Source organism: Malurus melanocephalus, unplaced genomic scaffold (genome assembly GCF_030028575.1).
Source record: "Malurus melanocephalus ecotype Western Australia unplaced genomic scaffold, MMel_1.1 scaffold_71, whole genome shotgun sequence".
In the NCBI taxonomy this organism is placed as follows: Eukaryota; Metazoa; Chordata; class Aves; order Passeriformes; family Maluridae; genus Malurus; species Malurus melanocephalus.
This window is the reverse complement of record NW_026623303.1, coordinates 2076695-2089457: the sequence shown is the minus strand read 5'-3', so window position 1 is coordinate 2089457 and position 12763 is coordinate 2076695. Positions and strand designations below refer to the sequence as shown.

At 42.0% G+C, this 12763-nt stretch overlaps 1 protein-coding gene across 7 annotated transcripts in view; it reads left to right on the top strand.

Annotated features, from left to right (window-relative positions):
• The window catches only part of LNX1 (ligand of numb-protein X 1), a 148615-nt gene that overhangs the window by 68306 nt on the left and 67546 nt on the right, over nt 1-12763 (top strand). For 2 of the 7 annotated variants that reach the window (XM_057366806.1, XM_057366804.1), the window contains exon 2: nt 879-1137. The exons of 2 other annotated variants lie outside the window; for them this stretch is intronic. The gene's annotated coding sequence lies outside the window, so the exon portion shown is untranslated. Of the gene's footprint in view, nt 1-878; nt 1138-6916; nt 7169-9777; nt 9958-12763 lie in introns of those variants that run through there. 3 more of the 7 variants (XM_057366802.1, XM_057366801.1, XM_057366807.1) reach the window with 3 other exon arrangements.

Genomic DNA, 12763 nt, shown 5'->3' with positions numbered 1-12763 from the left:
ATGTTTATATCAAAGGCTGGGGATTTCCTCCTGCCTGTTTTCAGTATATACTGCAGTTTTGATTCAAGTCCATCTCCAAAGCTGCCTTGCTTCCTGAATGACCCTTCCTTAGGAGCAAATTATTAAGATGACTGAAGTCACTGCATTTATTAGTAATTTGTGTAGTTGAAAGACAAGGGTTTCTTTTCCTCTATTGAAAATATGTTTTGAAAAAAAAAAAAAAAATCTTTTTTGCTGCTGCTGCTGCTTTTGCTATCAACATTCACAATCAGCTTTGCATTACAGTGCAGCAGCACAACACCTTATCAACATTACAACATTTTATCACCTTCTTAGGYGCTTTTAAAACTGAAAATTACTGGGTAAGAGTGTTTAATGCAGTCTTAATTTTGCAATGTTCAGAAAATTAAYTGAGCTTGTATTTTCAGACAACTGATTCTGGAGTTTACAGAATTGCTCTTATGTCGTTCAAGTGTTCACCACCAAGTGTACAGGAACACGGTGAAGATTCAGATTCCAAACCATAGATTCTGGGGTAGGACTTGTGGACCTTATCTTCCTYTTCAAAGGGGAAAGCCAACATGATTCTTCCATCTTGAAGCAGTATTTAGGATGACGCACTTGTCTTTGTTAAATTTTAAACCATGTTGATTGTCAGGATAAAAGAAGAAAAGAAATGCAAGGAAGAACCTGACTGAAAATGAACTTTGATATATGCCGGAAAGAAAAGCAAAAGCTTCAAATTACACTATTGTATGAGCAGCCTGCACATGCTTATCTACCTGCGGGAGACATGACTGGGAGGGTGTGGTCTTTTAAACCCTAAATTGCTCAGGTTTATGCGATTCAGCTTTTCCGTACCTTCTGTCGTGCCATAGGCTTCCCCATGTGACACGGGCAGCGGCCGCTGGGCGCGGGCAGCAGCGGGGTGAGGCTGAGGGGAGAGCGCCAGGCCGTGCCCGGCCGCCACAGCTCGCTGATCGAACCTGCGCCAGCCTGCCGCCAGCGGGTGACAACACGCCAAAGCCACGCACCTGAGTTGGACCACTCGCATCTTTTTTTTGTGCTGCTCCTACTTTCCCCCTCGAGCTGGGCATGAGTTGTTCCAGAGGAGCAAAGGCAGAGGAAAATGCTCTGGTAAGCAAACCAGCCCCGTTTAGCGGTAGGGGGCGTGGGCCCCAACCYCAGCCCGCGCACTCTGGAGTGCCTCGCAGCCGGGCAGTGGTAAATGTCTGCTGTGTCTGTCATTACTGATTCAGCCTCCCCATAACCTAATGTAGGGATTATTTTCATAMTCTATCAGAAAAGGCCACATAATGTACCTGTAGTTAGCTGTGCTTCTTGGAAAGCAGTGTTAAAATGTACGGCGTATGTACGTACATGCTGGTACGCAAAAACACTGCGCTTAGTTCGTAACCTTTTCGTTAGCTACATGTGTTTGGGTTTCTGTCTTCCCCATTGCTAAGAAGGTCTATTTCTATAGCAAAGTGTGTTGAAATCCAACTGATTATGTGCGCAGAGGTGCCATTTTTACTGCAGCTGCTTTAGTCCATCGCTTTATTAATCCTCTGGAAACCCATTTTCCCCCTCCCCCAGGTTAAAACCACAAACATTCGCTGCAGCTGTAGGAGGTAAATTGAGGCTACAGTCGCTACTGCTGTATCTTGCTGCTTGATTTTATGCAAAATAATTGCAGCTGAAGAGAGGAAAGAAAGAGAGCTTGGTTTAGTTTTTATCTTTAGCTCATGTTCTTCTATCTTGCTTCAATTTACACTCAGTTCTTTACTCAAAACATCTTATAATTCAGTACAGATATATGCAGCAGCTGCAAACCTGTGAATATTTATGAATAGTCATAACTTCTTATAAGTTTTATTTCTTTCCATAGGACTGATGGTTCATGTGAGAGTGTGTATATTCACAGTGCCAACACAGAGCCCAGAACAGCAATGAGGATACATGGTCCTCCTCACTCACCAAAATTCTAACAGTATTTGGTAGACAAGAGGTCCTGGTGCATAAATCAGAAGGATCTGTTCATGTGTTTAAACTTCTTAATGTTTTGGCTTGTTTTTAATGACCAGGGATAGACTGCTTGCATCAAGCTCTCAACCCCTTTTCTATCTGCCAACGTAAAACACMAAAACCAGAAAAGGTGCATATTAGACTTGTATGTCATGCTTTCCCATGTTCTCTGATGACTAGGAAAGGTTCCTTCTACAGCAGGAAAAGCAAGGTAACCTTAGGTGACTTTAATAGGCACTATACAAGGTACTTGTTTTCCCACGATCTTCTGTCGAATTGGAGTTTCCACTGTCCAAAATGCTTTTCATTTGATCATTCAGGTTCATGCAAAACTACTTCAAGGCTGTTCCAAAACTACATCAAGGCAGCTCCATTACTTCATTGAAACAGCAGTGTCTTTTATCTGCTGGTGTTGGAAAAGCCCAAATGCTGATCTGCAAAAAAAAAAAATACAGAATTCACTGTCAGGAATTTGGAAAGCTGCTTCTGTGTGGGGAGTTGTATCCTCAGTACTCCTATCTACTTTCCTAAGACTGAAAATTTCTCTTAAGGAAGTWATCTGTTACTAATTTGCTATTTTATTCTTCCACCCCAAACCTTCCATCCAAAAGCCTATGTGTATTTTCCAAAGATATAAATTGAATCAATCTGGGAAAACTTGTTTCATCACTTTCTTATTCTTGCCACCTGAAAATACTCTCCCACTACGTATTTCTCTTACTTGTTTGTGGTCCTACAGAAGTATCTTCCCCTTTGCTCACATGGGTTCTGCTTTTGGTATTTGGGTATTTCAAGCCCATGTGTTTCAACATCAGGACTTCATTGTAACCCAGAGTTGGAAAGACGAATGTTCCTGGCTCTGGGTTGTGATTGTCTATTAAGAAGAGAAAATTGAATTGTCTTTTGGAAGAAGTTTGAAGGTGCTGGCATCTTCCCCTAGCATAGCTTTTCTTTAGTAAAATGGGAATAAGTTTTGCATGCAGGATGAGATGATAGATTAGTTTCATTTCACTGCAAACCAGGAAATCAGGCAGCATTGTTTCCAGAAGGAAGGTAAATTAATACAGGCTTTCAAATGTGGAGAGTCTCCTCCAGGCTGGCTGCTGGAGGGAAGCAGTCCAGTACTTCTGGAGATGTCRGCCCTGTCTGCAGGATTGGATGCTGCCATCTGGCTCCTCTCACTGTCGGGGCAGATGGAGACCTGTGGCTGATTTGGAGGGCCAGAGCCTTTTGAGGAGCTAATGAGTCCACTCTCCCTTTAGAATGGACAGACATGGATGTCATGCAAGGCTGCCTGACTAAGCTTTGTTTGCTGTGCGTGTCCAGTTCTTCCACGGAAATGAGAAGCTGAGATGGACAAATAYGGAGTTGATCTTTCACAGCTTTCCCCAAAGGCTCAACCTGAATCTGTAAAAGCAATCATTACCTGAATCATGTGATTCAAAGGGATTCAACACAGAAGACAAATTTTCACCTTCAATAAATGTTCAGGGAATGGTTAGTTGGCAGGTCATGTTGTGTACAACTGCTTGCCACTGTGTACTGTTCCCATCCCTCTGAGTAAAAATCAATTGCTCTTTTATAAGGAGCTAAACCCCACCTGTCTAGCTGCTTCTGGCTACCCTCTCATTGATCTGTCCTCCAGTTTCACTTTAATACACCTGCAACATTCTTACTGAAACCGAGTCTTAATAAAATAAATMGTTTTTATGTCCCAGTAGTTTCTTATTAAGGAATGCTTCCTATCTCTCTATCTGGATTGATAAATCTTTCRGAAAGTGGCTTGTTTGAAAGCAGATTTTGATTTGATTTTGGATATAATTCCTGTCTACTTTTTGCTTGTCTTTTTCCTAGTCTTTTACTTTCGCATGCTGACAGCTACGTGGTATAGATACTGTTGAAATTGATTATTTAGTTTTATTGTCTGAGTACAAAAGCTGATTTTGTACTATCTATTTAACAGTATCAGTTCTCGCAGGATTTTCCAAGTAGAACCCAGTGCTGGAAAGTGTAGCTTTGGGTTCTCATAATTTCAGTCTGAGAATTTACCTAATCACATTACTGCAATTTAAAAGAATATTGCAGTTTARATCCAGTCAAAAAGTGTATGAGGCACTGGAATGACTATGACTTGTAGGAAGAATTACAAAGAATTAAAAAATCCCCTTGCCTGCCTGCACACAGCCAATACATCTGATTGTGAGAAAGGATGCAGGAAGCAGGACAGTTTGAGCACATAATTCCTAATTGATTTCTCATCACGGGACTAAACAGCATACAATTGGTCTTCACACCCACAGAACCGGTTCTGGAAGCAGATATTAATTAAGCCACTTAACTATCTTTCCCAGGCTGGTGTCACTCGCGTGTCTTGGCTGACAAAACCTTAGTAAGCTTCTTGTTGTTAAGGGGAATATTACAAGGCCATCAGCAAGGCATGCATGTTAATTAGCARTGGGCTTTGGGGTTGTTCCCACGGAGCCCCAATTAAAGCAGTGATGAATCAAGTCCAATGAGTAGCGTGGTACTCAGGGGTGTTGTTTCCCAGTACTGAGCAGATGAAGGCAGAACCAGGCTCTACAGGATGTGTTTTGGTAGCTGAGGGCTTGGTCACTATAATAAACAAAATTTACTTGTCGAGACTTTTTGTTGGGCAGGGATCTTAGTCACTATCCTGCTACAAAAAAAAAAAGGTGCCCTGGAACAGAAACTATTGCACCGCCTCATTGAGAGAGAGCGACTTCCACTCCGGCTTTAATACTTCATGTTTACCCAGTCCTTTCCATTTTAAATGGAGTTGTAAGCTCTACTCTACAGCTCACTCCCAAATAAGCAATAGGGATATCAGCAGATACAAATGGGCACTGTCAGCATTACTGCATAAGAGAGGTCTGTTCAAGAGCCAAAACGTAACTTGTGTTAGCCCCAGAAAACTGATAGTCAGTCCACAGTAACTGGGCTCCTGGGTTCAGCCTCTTCAGTGTGCAATGTCTCCCTCTTTCCAAGAATGCATTTTTCTTAAATRTGAAATTCAGCAATCAGTGTTGCAAAAAATCTGTAAGCTCATCAATTTTTTTTCCCCTTTCTCACTGAAATTTCCATTTATGGCTGCATACTGTATGTTTGCCCAGTTTTTTGGAGGCCACCCCTGGGCTATACCACTCCCTTACGTTGTTGAAATTTAACTGCTGACTATCTTATCAGGGCTTGTGCCCTCCTTTTTCCAGGTTCCTGAATGGGACTAGGCCCTAGCAGCTGTGACTCTGGGACTGAATGACAGGGAATGCTTTCAGACTCTATTATCTTAAACAGCAGAATGTCACTGTACCRTGTAGTTCTTCAATAGGGACTGTTTTTTCTGGTTAGAATTTGTTTATTCAGTCATTTTGRTGGATCCAAATAGCAGGAGGAGGAAAGAGTAATATACAGATATAATTGAAGTTATGGACATTTATRGACCTATGGTTTTAATTATACATAGTGCATAATATTTAATAAYGTTTATTGTATTGTGTATAATATAACAATAATTGTATCTAAATCATAGTATGGGAGTTAAGTACAACATAAATAGACTTGAGATGATTAAATCCTTACTCCATTGAATTTGCCCAATTTTTCTTYTTAGTGCAATGGCCCACAGGTTTTAACTCAAACTTTTGCTTCTCTTGTTTAGACAAGTTMCTCTTGGGAGCCAACTGCTGTAAGTTGCTGCTGTGCCCCTGCAGGTGCATGTCCATAAAGCAGAAGATGCAGTTCTAGAAGTCGGGAGTTTGTGAGGGATTTYCCACAGACCAGGTCTGAGAGCATCTCTGTGGTCACACTGCAGCACAAGAATTATTGTGACAGTTTCTGGGCACTGGCCCCATGGCATGGGAGCAGCCAGCTGCCCCTTCCCCTGCTCACCTAACCATGTAGGTGCTTCCAGCCATRTGGGTTGCCTCTGAAAAAAGGTCCCCACAGGGTGTTGTGAGAACTCATTAAGTAGTTTGTCAAGTATTAAGAAACTCCTAGATCAAAGAAGCAGTTGTAAAGGCATAGTGTAATTAAAGCACAGCTTACTTTATTATGTGTTATTAGTATATATCCATCACATGTTCCACACTTTGTAGTTATTAAATGTTATCTCATGGTCACATGCAAGAAGATTCTGTGTGGTCTGAGGRTGGCAAAGTACCATGGCCGTGGGAGGCAGGTTGAGATGTAAGGTTTCGGTGTCCTGRGGGAAAGAAGTCCTCCACTTCTCTTTTGCTCCCTCTTCATCAGCTCTTCCATCCCCTGACACTGAGAGGGCAGAGAAGTAGCATCACCCACCTTCCCTGCTGACCCACTTGGGGCCCTGGGAGAGGATTGTAAAAGCAGATTAATATTTACTGTGAAGCTGTATTAAGTTAAGATTTTCACAATCCCATGCAATTTACTCTGCCTATTGTTATTTTAAAGTWAAGTAGGGCAGGCCTGCGCAGAGAACACGTGGTCTACAGTTCCCATTGCAGAGACACAGCAGACACACCTGCCACAAGGACCAGGGATGCTCTCCCTCATGCAGTTTGCATGGACTGCTGTACCTGTTTCTAGTTTACCAGCATCTTAGAAGGCAGCCAGGGCGCATGGTTGTCCAGCCACAAAAATACAGTTCTGTCATCTGCTCAAATGGCTGAAAACAAGCTGGTGGAATTTGCAAGGCTGCCAGTCTTGCCAAAGTCAGACAGAGCGATCAGCCAAATTGRAGTGGAAGCGCACCTTTTGTTACATAACTAGCCGTGCATTTTATAATTTACTATGTGAAATGCCGATGGCATTTATTATGTCAATTAGGATGAGCATATGTTKAGGAAGCCCTTGAGGAGTCAATCATAATTGCTCACATAACTTTGCTTTGACCACATGATTGACTTCCTTTGAGCAGGTAGACRGTGTGCCTTTGGGTAGCACTTACCCACAGCCTGCCCATTTTGCTACAACTCATCTTTGCACTTCGAGTCTGAGCTTGTAGTTCTGGCATAAGCTGTTTGTCCAAGTTTGGGTTTACTGAGCTTTGAAAAAAGCAAGAAACAGAAGTTACTACCTTAACCATSACAGTATTAGACAACTAGAGACATGCCATCAACAAGTCTTCCCAGAAGTACTACTTTCTACTAAGGTGAGTTCATTCCTAAGACATTTTCCTTGTAGTGAGGAATACTTAACCTGCCAGSTATGTACTGTCTTATTCAGATCTTTTCTTCACTGAGATCTTGTCCAGCTGTTCCTAATACTGCTTCTGGGTTGGGTTTTTTTTTTCATTTTAACATGCTGAGTAAAATTTTGTGTCCATTAAATCATCAGAAAAAGCAATCTAGGTTTGTGTGGGCATGTGAGAGACATGAAAAAGCAGAGTATATTTCCTTACATTCCTAACAGACATTTCAGCTACATAATTCCAAAACAAAAAACCTTTTCCAGCATTGGTTTATTCTGTAAATTCCAGCATGAGCCACAGAGAAAATACYTTTTTTGAACAGTCTGGTTCTGGTTTTAGAAGTTATTTTGCATGCAGGCACAGTATGACACAGCTGTTAGGTCTCACAGCTTGATCTACAACTTAAAAAGTTGGGGTTATTCACCTACTGTACTGTACCATTGGATTTTTCTATTCAATTGGAAATGCCTTTCATCACTAAAGCCTCTGCAAAGTACTTTGATTGTTGTAAGCTCTGGGAAGGAGTTTTTGACTAAGAATAACTTTGAAAAACCAGCTGTCTTAAAGCTGGGGCCAGGCAGAGGACAGGTTTTGGAGCTCCTGTTTGTTGTCTCAGAGACATTCTGTACTGATGTCCTGAACTTTCAAATACTTTTTTTTTTTTCCTCAAAGAGCCAGTTCTAACAGTCTTTCCTATCATCTTAAAAGTCAAGCTGAATTCTTGCCTGCTAAATTGATAACTCTGGTACCCCTAGGTCTCCTCCAGCTACCAGCTTTTTACCTGGAGGTATTTGCCTCTGCCCATAACAAATCTTCATCTAATTACGTATCAGGCAGAAAGAAAACGTTGTGGTGCTTCTTTAGTCAGAATTGATTTAAAAATAAGTGGAAAGGGGAGGGGGGGGGGAGTGAATAAGATACACGTAGGAGGAATTCTGGTCAGAAGTCATGATGATAAGATTTTGCGCACCTTGATGTTTTATAACCTTCCTTCGAACAAAGTTTTGAGTCTGGGCAAACTGATTCACCCCTTTGACCTTTAGTGCAACTGTGCCAAGATTGATGCAAATTATTACATGATATTTTCTGGCCGGGTCTTTGAAATGTGAATCGTTGTCTTTTTTAATCTAAAATACTGTATAGTACATATTAGTGGAGCATGGGTCTCTCTATAATGTTTTCCCCAACTGTTGTGTAGTACCACCTTGAACRGTAAAGTCAGTGTAATCTATAAAATGCTTCAGTTTGAGAGAAGCAGTTGGTACAAACCACAACAATGGGAAGCCTGGGAGGCTGTTACCAGTGAAGACAATTTGAGGAAAAATAGTAAGTTAAAACAGTTAAAATTTTACTAATGGCAAATAGTTTTCAAAAACCATTCAACCTGATACTTCATTATAAAACCCTGAATGTGAAATAAGTGGTGGGATCTTGCAACCCAGATTCTGGCAGGAGCAGTAAGGTCACAGCTCACCCTGTGTAACCAGAGGGCTTTGTGCTTTTGCTTGAAAGGATGAAGTAGGACCTCTGCTAGCCCTGATCCACTCTTCTCCCAGTGTGGGTGAGCCACTAGATGGGGACAATGCCCACATCTCCTATCCGGCCCACATCCAGCCACTGGCAGCTGGGCTGAGGCTTCRTTAGAGAGCTAATTCTGTACTGTGAAAGCTGTCGAGCCTCCCAGCAATTTGACGTGGGTATTTTTTAACATGAAAAGGCAAGATGGCAGTCTCTAAACCCTCAGCAAAGAAGCTGAGTATCAAGTAAGGCAGGTGTTGGTTGCAGCTTGCTCACRGCCGGTGTGGTGAAAGGAAGGCCAGGTAAAAGCATCTCTGGAAGAATAAGGATCTTCTAACCTTACTTGGCAGCTGGCAATGCTGCTGTGGCAGGTTTCCTTACATGCCTTCAGACCAGCCCCTTTAGCTTTGCTGACCCACATAAATGGATGGCTGTGGCTCACTCAGAGATGCACACTCATATGAGATAGCAGCCCATGCTGGGACTGGGGGAAGTATGCAGAATGATTTTGCTATCACAGTTTAGCTAAGAAGAACACGACTCTGTCAGTAGTTCTTCCATCTCCTATGGTATTGTGCAGCAGAGAAACAGAGTATGAAAAGGCATCTGGTTTAATCAGCATATACAGGATTTGTTATATACATGCTTAGAGTCCAAAAATAAAACGTGTCACTTAAACACAGAGAGAAAACCAAGCTAAACCTAACCCAAAACTAATATTTGTCAATCTGACTGTACTATTTGGAATCCATTTTCTTTACACATGCTGGCTGCCCTTASCATTGACTGAGGATCTCATTACCACCAAGCCATAGGACTTCAGAACTAGTGGAGCTAAATTCCTCTAACTGCTCTGCATCTCATCCATTTTGCTCTTCTGTTTCCTAGTGTCACATGTCCACTGGCTTATCTTTCATCATTTGTGATTTTAGCCAGTAGCTGTCTCTCCAGGCTCCATGACACTGTTTCTCTGGCCTTGAGGCACATTYTTTTTTCTTTCTGTGGTAGCCACTTCCTCAATATCTTTCATCACTTATTTGTTTTTCTTTTAGCCTTTGTTACTTACTTCTGCTACCTGAAGTTTCTTCCATTTTGTGTCATGCTACTTCCAAGTGCAGCCTCCTGATCTGCTGGGTTAATATTTGATGGTGGCTGGGCAGAGGCAGTGGGGTTCTGCCACTCTGCCTGGTGAGCCCTCCTCTTGCTACAATGCTGCCAGTGTAGCTGTGGTGGTAAGTCAGTATTTAAGCTTAAGATTGGTTCATTGKGGTGGGACAGCTCTGGGTTTGTTATTGCAACGAGATGAAGGACATTCTCTGTACCCATTATCCACGTTTGCTGTCCAAGCTTTTGGTGGGGGTTGTTCTGTTGTTCGCTAAAATGCTTCTGGTGGCTGCAAATTCCTAAGCAGTGAAGACCAGTAAGATGCAAACTCCTTCAAATCAGTGCAGCCTGTTGGGTGACTTTCAAAAAAAATGTGGTTGCCACTGTTGTCACAGCCCTGGTGTGACCTTGGTTATTACAGCTTGTGGCTGAAAACTCTGCAAAATGKATATCCAGGTAAAAATGTTCTGCTTTCAACGTTTGCACTGTATTCTTGTGCTTCAGGTCTCTGCCTTGCACTAAAGCTTGGCTCACCACAGTGTCACAACACTGTGACATTCTTGCAAATCAATACTTTATTTTCTTCATCCAAGCCAATCTATGCTAGGTGCTGTACAACTATGCTAAATCTGGGACCTGAGTTGTTGAAAACTTCTTGCACAGCAGGGAAGTAGCAAATGCTGGTGATGTCTGCTTTGGCATGGCACCTTCACCTCCTCCAAAAGCTTCTTTTGCCAATCATCCTTGCAAGAAACAGTTTCTGGCAGTATGGCTCTGACTATAAGAAGCGTGAGACTGCCAAGGTAACTTCCAGGCCCTGCTGAGGCTCCCAGTGGTGGTTGACACCAATTCAAATGAATGTAGGATTCCCCTCCTCTCTTTTCCCCTCTCCTCCTCCCCCAAGAAGGGGGCTTGAAAACAGAGGTTCAGCATGAAATAATTACCTTTTTTCATTTCATTGTGGTTTACTCTCTACCTCTACACGTTTTCTTGCTCAAAGTGTATTTTTGGTTTTTATTCATAGGTAATAGAAGAAATAGAAATAGACACTAGTAATCAATAGATCAAATTTAAATCCTTTCTCCCTTCTCTTCTACAATGTTCAAGAGGAATCCAGACTTTAGGCTTCCTAAAAGGACGTGATATGAATTATATAGCTATTAGGGCAGCACATTAATGTTATAAATACAAATGACTGCCACCATTGCAAAGAACATCTGTCTCTGACTGAATCTGTGCAACAACTCCATCACACACKCTCCATGCTTACTCTTTTGGTGATATAATCACCTCCCAAAGATGGCAAACACATGGTTTGATGTGTCCAGCAGTTTATGAAGGTTTATGGGTGAATGTGGACCCRGTAGAAGGAGACAAATTTTTTTTTTTTCAGAATTTATATGTAGTCAAAATTTTCTAAATCATAGAGACCATAGGACTTGAATTGGGTTCTCCTAAAAATTCATTGCCTGTTACTAATAAACGGGAATAGTTTTGTTTCCCTGTGCTGTAGCAAGTATTTGTAATTTACGTAAACATTGTAAAATACAGGCACAGCTCCCCACACCTTCCCTTTTCCACTAACAGTGCATTATTAATATGTCAGATTCATAAAGAGTATCTGTAACGTGGCCAGGACAGTCAGACTTTGTCTCCTCTGGGACATCTCTCATCATTTTTGCTGAATCAGAACATTGCCTTAGGGCAGTGATGCCTCTTTCTCTGTTGTCATTGCGAAAATAATGGAAGTAGCTTTGGAACTGTAGTGCTGTTTCCAGCATTACCTAATTTGTATCCGGGGACTTGATGTGTTGTACATGTGGAAGTGGAGGAGAGGTACTTTCAGGGCTAGGGTACAAGGTTGGGAAGGGGTGGCTCAGGTGCCCGTGTTCCTGTTCMTAGGAGCTGCTCTTTCCTCAGACAGGATTTTGGTTTTAGCTGTCAGCAGGTTTGCTGATGGGAGCTGAGTGTTGGCTCTCCTGCCAGCAAGAAGCAAGAATTTCTGTCCTTGAGAACAACCCTGAGGTGACAAAATGTTGGGGCTACTGTATCTTGGTGTGTGGTGCATGGGGAGAGCACCCACATGGCAATGCCTCTGTGTGGTGGTACAAGAGGATGTGGCAGGGGAGTGGAGAAACAGCATGATACTGCCCACATCCCTGGTTGCCCCAGGTATCCTGAAAATGTAAGAGAAAACAAAGTTTATAGCACAGTGCTATTTTTGACATGCTTCMTTGGTTTCTTATCCATTTTACGTCTGTTTTTAAAGCCACAATCATCCAAGCCATGTGTTGCTATTTTTGCAAGCAGTCGTAATGACTTGAGATGGGCTCCCTCCATGAGTGAGGGATGCAGAGAGCAGCTGAACACCCACTCAAAGCTGCCCCACTTCATTGAGAAGTTTTCCAAGAGCTTCCTACAGGAGACACTCACAGTGCCCTAGTCCCCACCTCAGCCTCTGATAATTTATCTTGTTTTCTTTTGCTGTGTGTCACCTTAGTAGGACTAAATAAGAATTCCTATATTAAGATAACAGGTGGAGGTGCTGCTTGCACTATGGAGAGATGTTTGTTTCTTCACAAAGGGCTTTTCATAAAGCTCTGGAGAATATTTTTACAAAAGGAAACATTTGACCCAGTATCGTGTATTTTAAATATTTGCAAGAGTTCTAACGGGCAATGATTTTAATTCCACTGAAGCTACTGCTAATCAGGAGACAGAGCTTATGCAGAACTCTCTCTTGCAAGCAAAAACAGGCACTTAACATAATTGCTTCATAAGAATAGGATCTAGCAAAGCATTGAAGAGAATGTTTGACATTTAAACATCTGGTTAGAATTAGTGGGGCTATTAYTTTACCTTCACGTCAGAAAAACCCCTGCCATGTTAAAGTTTAATTTCTTAGGTTTAGAGCCTGTTAGCTTTGCATAAAAG